The sequence below is a fragment of the Micropterus salmoides genome, unplaced genomic scaffold (assembly GCF_014851395.1).
Source record: "Micropterus salmoides isolate LMB-PRFRI ecotype aquatic unplaced genomic scaffold, ASM1485139v1 Ms_hic_scaffold_21, whole genome shotgun sequence".
NCBI classification, from domain to species: domain Eukaryota; kingdom Metazoa; phylum Chordata; class Actinopteri; order Centrarchiformes; family Centrarchidae; genus Micropterus; species Micropterus salmoides.
In genome coordinates, this window is record NW_024041262.1 from 28092384 (window position 1) to 28100916 (window position 8533).

Genomic DNA, 8533 nt, shown 5'->3' on the forward strand with positions numbered 1-8533 from the left:
TATAGCTCCTTACATTGAACAGTCGGATGTTTTCTACAATTGCTCTTTCAGCGTAAGCCGTCAGACGCCTGCTTTTAACAGCTTGATGGGCGCATTACTCTCTCCCTCCATGAGAAACTTCGCAGAAATCCTACACAACACATTAACGATGGATCGCTAGAAAACATGTCTATATGATGTGGGGGTCGTATCCTATTCTTGCACCCATCAAAGCTATAAAGCGGATCAACCCCATAATAAGACACGGGTTTCAGCTGTCGCATTCCTTGTGTCAAGCCACTCTTGAACAAGACACAGCGTCAGAAGCGTCTCGCCTGGGCTAAAGACAAAAAGGACTGGACTGCTGCTGAGTGGTCCATAGTTATGTTCTCTGATGAAAGTAAATTTTGCATTTCCTTTGGAAATCAAGGTCCCAGAGTCTGGAGGAAGAGAGGAGAGGCACAGAATCCACGTTGAGATGGAGATGCAGATGCAGATTTCATTTTCCAACAGGACTTGGCACCTGCACACAGTGCCAAAGCTGCCAGTTCCTGGTTTAAGGACCATGGTATCCCTGTTCTTAATTGGCCAGCAAACTGGCCTGACCTCAACCCTATAGAAAATCTATGGGGTATTGTGAAGAGGAAGATGCGATACGCCAGACCCAACAATGCAGAAGAGCTGAAGGCCACTATCAGAGCAACCTGGGCTCTCATAACACCTGAGCAGTGCCACAGACTGATGGACTCCATGCCACGCCGCATTGCTGCAGTAATTCACAATTAAATTAAATAAACATTTGAAATATATCAGTCTGTGTGTAATGAATGAATATAATATCCAAGTTTCACTTTTTGAATGGAATAACTGAAATAAATAAACTTTTTGATGATATTCTAATTATATGACCAGCACCTGTACTGGAAATGAAAGTACTACTAATATATGGTATGGGTATGGGCACCAGAACCAGAGTCGGGCAAGCCGCCTGACCAGGACCAGTGAATGGTAACGAAATTCAGTAAACTTGTAAAGATTGGGATGCTGAGCAAGTCTGTAGCATTTGATAGAATTTTACCTTTAAGTTGCACTACAGGATTTGAGAAACTGCTGCTGGAGGAGCAGTTTGCTTCAAACTTCTGACCAGAGAGAATCCAGACAGAGACACAGGAGACACAGTGAAGACATCAGATCAGCTTCATGCTCAGCTTCTCATTTATTGTCAGCGTACAGCAGATAATGATTCACATTAGGGTTTCAAACCTCCACCAAACGTTGTGTTGAAACTAGTGAGTTTGACTTTAAAGCTGAGTGTGTTTAGTTGCAGCCAGCAGACTGAAGGTAACATCTGAACCAGCAGAGACTCATTTCTCTACACCAACAGCTGTTTGACTGAAGACTTTCCAGCCAGCAGCTGCTCACACACACAGATGGTAACAAAAAGGACTAATCTGAGTTGGTGTTCTGCTGCTGGTGGATTGTGCTCGTGCCCAGTTTCAGGAAAATAAGGCCCGTTGTGAGATTACATGCTTAATGAGAGAAAGAGAAAGAAATGAGGAGAGAGATCAGCTGCTGATATTCTGCTGTACGTTGGTCCTGGAGAACTACTGCACAGGACGGATCTTCATGCTGATGGCCTTCAGGGAGTAGTCATAACCCTTCCAATGGTACCACTCCACTCCAACAGCAAAGATGGTCTTGTCAGCCCCCCAACGATAAACCCCGTTGGGGTTTGTATGGTGACAGTTGTTGTACCAGAACGCCCCCAGGTATGATCTGGCACAGTTGCTAGAGGAGGAGTCCTGGTCTTTGTCAAAGGTGGAGAACTTCTGTCCGTTGTGAATACTCAATGAGTCTCCTACAGACATACAGAAGAACCACAGGGTTAGTAAATTTGCATTATCTATAAGTATCAGCTGAACTTTTCACAGTCTGCATCCTCTATCAGACAGACTGATGAGACCAGTTATGGTCCAGACAGCTGAAGTCACCAGCAGGTCGTTTATGATGACTCAGTGTTTCACCTGGATGATGTAGGAAAATCTTATATTTTACAAACTCATCCACAGACACCAGAGGTCACGACATTTTAATCATAATCATAATATCCGGACTGATTATTTCTCAGTAATGAAATAAATCCATGTCCGAACCATTTTTAGAGACATTTTTTAAAATGCCACTTTTATCATCAATGTGCTTTATGTGTCACTTTATCAGGATGATTTAATAAAATATTGAATTAATAATGAGTTTTTTGTATTTGAATCAAACCATTGTTATATTAAAAAATCAACATTAATATATAAATTATTTCCAGTTTATAATCAGTTCAAACCTGACAGGTGGTGTCGATGACGGGTACTGGTATTTATCTCAGCTACGACTCCTACAGATACTATCTGTACTTCTGTTACTGAAACATAACAACCTAAAGTGAGTCCAGATAAATGGACTGCAGAGAGTCTCTGGGGTACAGACACCTGAATGTGATTCATGAAACAGAAGCAGACCACTGATTGGTGCAGCTCTGCATCAGTCATTAGCATAAGGACCGCCCAAATAATCCAGTATAAGGCCAGTCCTTCAGAGAGACTTTAGGGAAAATCACCTTCTTGTGGAAACTCAGAAAAACACAAAACAACTTCTGCTGCTTCCTCACCTGCCCCTCCATTACTGAATCCAGATACATGCAGTCTGTATCGTAGGACTCTGAGTCGATGGAGAACGAGGAGTAACGAGCGAACGCTTTGTTTCCACTGAAGTCCTCCATGTCGACCAGCAACTCGTACTTCTTCCTCAGAGTCAGGTGGAAGAGAGTCTCAAGACCTGAACACAAACACATAAAAACTCATGAGGTGGAGTTTTTAACCATCAACATCATGTACTGTACTAAACCATGAGCTGACTGGATCCTTACACCTGCAAACTTCAGTTTGATGTTTGAACGTTATGAACAGTGAGTTTCACAAAGTCACATTTTTAGTTAGTTAGGTTTGGTTTCTCACCGAGCCAGTACTCTCCAGCAGCGATACCAAAGCCCATCTTGTACTGATCCCAGCCCCTGTAGAAGTTCACGGTGCGTCCATCCTCCTCTGGAACACCTGGGGGGACGGGATGGAGGGAAAACTAGCTAAACACACCAGATACCTGACAGGAATCATGTTTCCAGGCACAAAGGTTTGAACCAGTGGTAAGCCTTCATTCAGGAAGTACATCACATAAACCAGCTGCTGGCTTCGTCTATCCGGGTCAGGAACAACAGACACACTGATAATGTCTGGACCTCTGGCACTTTAGAGTCAGAGTGAGACTGAGCAGTCTCTGTCTTAAACAGCTGGCTTTAGTACAAACCACTTGTTGGGTGGTGTGTGATCCGCCACTCTTTGTCTGGTTTTTCAGGAACTTACTGGAAAACTAGAGCACTCCTAAACAGTAGATGTGAATAACACGTGAGACTCTGTCAGCTCTGATTTCTTATTTGCATTTAACATATACGTACATTGGCTAACCCGACTAGCATGGTTTAGCTAACAGACAACAACTGTCCCACTGCTAAAGCTGCCTCAGTAGACCTCTGCCACTTTAGAGGTTATGTCCTGTTGTGTTAAGCTAATTCCTGTGGAGGAAAATGTGGTCTGCTTTAAGTTCTTTAATGAAAGTCAGAATCCTGTCTGTGAACACAGGGTTTATTGATGCACATGACTCTTTAAAATGATCATCACACCTGTAGTGAGCAGTCTCTGAGTAGTCTGTGTCTTAAACAGCTGGCTTTAGTACAAACCACTTTGTGCATCAGGTCAGTTCTCCTGTCTCGTTCCTGGTCTCAACTGGTTGCTGCTTCAAATGTATTCCCCTACATTCCATCAATATCTTTGGTTAACAAGGCGTACCGACTGAAGGAAGTTGTGCACTGATCATTGATTGTGTAACAGCAGAGCTAGCTTGGTAGAGTTCATGGGAGGCCTCTGATCAATCTGAACAGGTCCTGGATTTGAGAACTGCTGAGCCAGATTTGGTACTTGAGTTAAAATACTCACCATCCACCGTCCTCCTAGTGAGTCCATGTCACAGTACACCTACACACAGACACACACACACACATTAGTCAGTTTATCCACCTGGGAATATTAAATATATAAACCTGTAGTAGTACTACTGGTGATGCATCCCATTACTGCAAGTTACTAACTCTATTGAAAGTCATACACTTTTATCTCTTTAATGTCCCAGAGAGGATGAAGTGTACCTGGACAGCAGAGGTGGCTCCGATGGGATAGATGGTGTACACTCCACTGGGTCGACTGCGATCATGGTTATAGATGTCACTGCAGTCCAGTGGGAGGACGAGGGGCTTGCAGCTGCTCAACAGAGGAGCCAGGAGGAGGAAGACGACTGATACCAGCTGGAACAGACAGGTTATTTAGTTTTTTTAATGTAGATTTTAAAGATTTTCTGAGGAATGGCCTCTGCAGCAGAGCAGGGAGACCCTGCTGTGGTTGGTGCTGAAGGTTTACCTTTCAATATTTAAAAAAGTGTTTACGTGTTGCTGTAAGCAGATAAAATAAACTATTTAAACCTTTTGTATTTTAAATAATCTTACTTTATCTGTTATTCTGTTCAAACTGCTGATAAACATTTAGACAGAGAGCTAAAGTTAAAGTTAAAAACTTACCTTCATTGTCAGATTTCTGCTGAAGTGAGTTGATGAAAATCCAGATGTCGGTGTGTCTGAACGCTCTGATGTCCCTGATGTCTCTCTCTCGTATTTATAATCAAAAGGTTAATAAAGAACATCTGCTGTTCCACACCAATAAAGCAATTGGCTGAACAGATGGAAACCTATGTCCTTAAGTGTGTGTACATTTGCATTACATAACATTGTTGGCACCCAAACCTGACACGCCAGCATGTTGTGGGGACTCACCTGGTGTTGCAGGACAGGAGTGGAGTTGGACAAACTGGGGAAACACAATATCGTCCCGTTGAGGACAGAGTTCTGCACACATTGAGTATGATCACATGGGTCGCACGTCTGGGCCAGCTGGGCCAGGTGGCGTTCTCCTACTCGTACCATGTTTTGCCCTTATACTGGATCACCAACTCTGCACCTACAGAGTGGGGCGAGTTATTTCAGACTCCTGCAGTGAGAGTCCCATTAATTTTACAATGTTTATGACTCCCAGAGCTCTTTAAAGTTTGGATCAGCATGAAACACTCACAACAAAAGATGTACAACTGTGTCAGAAAATATCTGGTTCTTTGATAAAAAGTCAGCTGTGGAAATAAAAACTGAAGGAGAGTCAACTACGACTCCCAGGGTGCATTTTAATAAATAAATGAGGGTTACGGTTAGCATTAGGTTAGCATTAGCTTTACATCATGTAGTTGTGGTAGTTAGGTCAGGGTCAGGGTCAGGGGCGAGGGAGGGACTGTAGTAAATTAAAAGTCGCAAATGGAGAACTGCTGCTAGCTAACATTCTGTAAAGTGCAGCTGCTGTTGATAAAGTTAAGGAGAATCCAAAAGCAGATCCAGAGACAGACAATAGAGTCAGTTTCATTACGTTCCTGCAGGGATCATGTTCTCTCCATTCCCTGTGGCATTGTGGTCGGTAAGATTGAGGCTGAAACAGACGACTCTGTGTGTGTAGATATTTTTAACAACCAGGATGTAGCAGGATGTCCGATGTGATTCGTATGTTTGCCTAAATAACTGTCTAGTCTCTGTTCAGTGCACACAAACTCATCCTGAAGAGGGGAGTTTATTCAGATTGTAAAGCAGCCTGTGCTCCTCTGTTAGTTCAGCTGTGCATCATAAAGAGGATGTAAAAGCAGTCGGAGCTGTACTCAACTGTAGTGAGTAGATGTTTAGAGCTTCATGAGATGAAACCAATGAGACCTTAACAAAATAAAACGGCACAGAAACAAATGAACAACTGACAAAACAATGCTGATGACAAAGACGAGGTTCCTCTAGAGGCCCAGAAGGAGGCCGGCGACGAGGTCAGGAATAATGCAGCTGGCTAGGAACTGGCCAAGCTAGGCTTGGAACCGTCAGTAGGACAACCGGGCTTGGTACTGGCAACTGGGCAGCCAGGCTGAGTAGGGCAACAGTTACCAGCTTCCCTGTTGCCCTACTCAGCCCGCTGCCCAGTTGCCAGTACCAAGCCCGGCTGTCCTGTTGGCGGTTCCAAGCCCGATTTTCCTGTTGGCGGTTCCAAGCCCGACTGCCCTGTTGGCGGTTCCAAGCCCGGCTTCTCTGTTGCCAGTACCAAGCCTGGTTATCCAGTTGCCAGTTCCTAGCTCGGCTGCAGCTGCCTTATTACTGACCTCGGTCAGTCGAACCATCAACTGGAACCTGGGAGCAAGGGTCGGTCGGACCACTGACGAAGAACCAGGGACAAGTGTCAGTTGGACCACCAAATGGACTCGGGCAGATTAAGTAGCAGGTGTGTGGATGAAGCCAGCATGCCAGCCTGGTACAAAGTTTTTCAGCCATGGCTAGGCTAGCAACACTCCCTGAGCCCTAGAACTGATGACTTCCTTGTACCTTTGACTACTGACCCCCTTTCATTTACTCAACAGTTCAAAAAAGTCAGACAACATGTCCACAAAGTCATCAGAATAGGTATCTGCTGGGTCCATTCCAATAAGCAGGTTCAGTCTTTAGATTTATACAACTAATGTGAGCACACTAAGTGGGAGTGGCTGAGTCTAAACAAAAATCCAGAGAGGGCAAAACGCAAACCAAGATCCAAAAACAGACACGGTCACGGGCAGGAACATACTAAACAGAGGAGACAGAGCACAACGAGCTGCAATGATCCAACAAGAAGAAAGGGAACAAGCAAACCTTTTGAAAGCAACAGAGGGGGCAGGATAATTAAACACAGGTGAGACACGTAAGACTAATAAGACTGAACAGGAAACAAAGACAACTGCAAAATAAACCAGGAATTGAAAATCACAAAGACGCACAAGAGTGAAATAAAATACAGAAGCAAATAAACAACTGAAAAAACAATAAGACCAGGAACCAGAACACAGAGGCAGGGAGTGAAACACTACAAAGTGGAATCAATAAACAACCAAAACCCAAAACCATGACAGTTATAGATGTAAACATGTTCAATTCAATTTTCAATTCAATTTTATTTATATAGCGCCAAATCACAACAACAGTTATCTCACAGCGCTTTTCATAAAAGAGCAGGTCTAGACCGTACTCTATGATGCTATTTACAGAAGCCCAACAGTTCCCACCAAGAGCAGCACTAGGCGACAGAGGCAAGGAAAAACTTCCTTTTAAGAGGCAGAAACCTCGAGCAGAACCATGGCTCAGGGTGGGCGACCATCTGCCTCGACCGGTTGGGGTGAAGGAGAGAGAGGAACAGAGAGAAAAAGAGAGGGATGGAAGGAGAGAGAGAGAGAGAGAGAGAGAGAGAGGGAGAGAAGAGAGAGAGGGCAGCCTACACAATATACACACAGAGGTACAGACAGTAAAGGTGATGTTGCTATAGACTAAATGAAAAATGGTACAGATATTTATAGTAGTGTTAATGGTAACAGTCGTAATGTTAATGATTATAATAACAATAGGACTAGTAACAATAGTCGTTGCAGCAGAGGGTGTCGAGCAGGAACACGGGGGCAGCAGGTGACCCGCAACCACAGATCCAGACTCCACAGCTCCAGAGCCAGAAAACCTGCAGGAAGTGATAGGAGGAGAGAGGAGAGGGACGAGAAAGAACAAGACTACCGGAAAGGGGAGAAGTTGTGTTAGTAACATGCAATAATGGGATGAGGTTGCATACAGAGGGAGAGAAAGTAGAGGAGAGAGGAGCTCAGTGCATCATGGGAAATCCCCCGGCAGTCTAGGCCTATAGCAGCATAACTAAGGGATGGTTCAGGACTAACCTGAGCCAGCCCTAACTATAAGCTTTATCAAAGAGGAAAGTCTTAAGCCTATTCTTAAATGTGGAGATGGTGTCTGCCTCCTGAACCCAAACTGGAACCTGGTTCCACAGGAGAGGAGCTTGATAGCTGAATGCTCTGGCTCCAGTCTACTTTTGGAGACTCTAGGAACCACAAGTAACCCTGCATTCTGGGAGCGCAGTGCTCTGGTGGGGTAGTAAGGTACTATGAGCTCTTTAAGATAAGATGGTGCCTGACCATTAAGAGCTTTGTAGGTAAGAAGAATGATTTTAAATTCTATTCTGGATTTTACTGAAAGCCAATGCAAAGAAGCTAAGACAGGAGAAATATGATCTCTTTTCCTGGTTCCTGTCAGAACACGTGCTGCAGCATTCTGGATCAGCTGAAGAGTCTTAATGGACTTTTTCGAGCAGCCTGATAATAAGGAATTGCAGTAATCCAGCCTAGAAGTAACAAATGCATGGACTAGTTTTTCTGCATCATTTTTAGACAGGATGTTCCTGATTTTCGAAATATTACATAGGTGGAAAAAGGCGGTCCTTGAAATTTGCTTAATGTGAGACTCAAACGACATGTCCTGATCAAAGATAACTCCAAGATTCCTCACAGTGGTGCTGGA

The 8533-nt window shown here is 44.0% G+C and overlaps 1 pseudogene; it reads right to left on the reverse strand.

Annotated features, from left to right (window-relative positions):
- Positions 1–1171: 1171 nt before the first annotated feature.
- On the reverse strand, positions 1172–6101 carry LOC119915881 (annotated as a pseudogene).
- Between the last annotated feature and the right edge of the window lie 2432 nt (positions 6102–8533).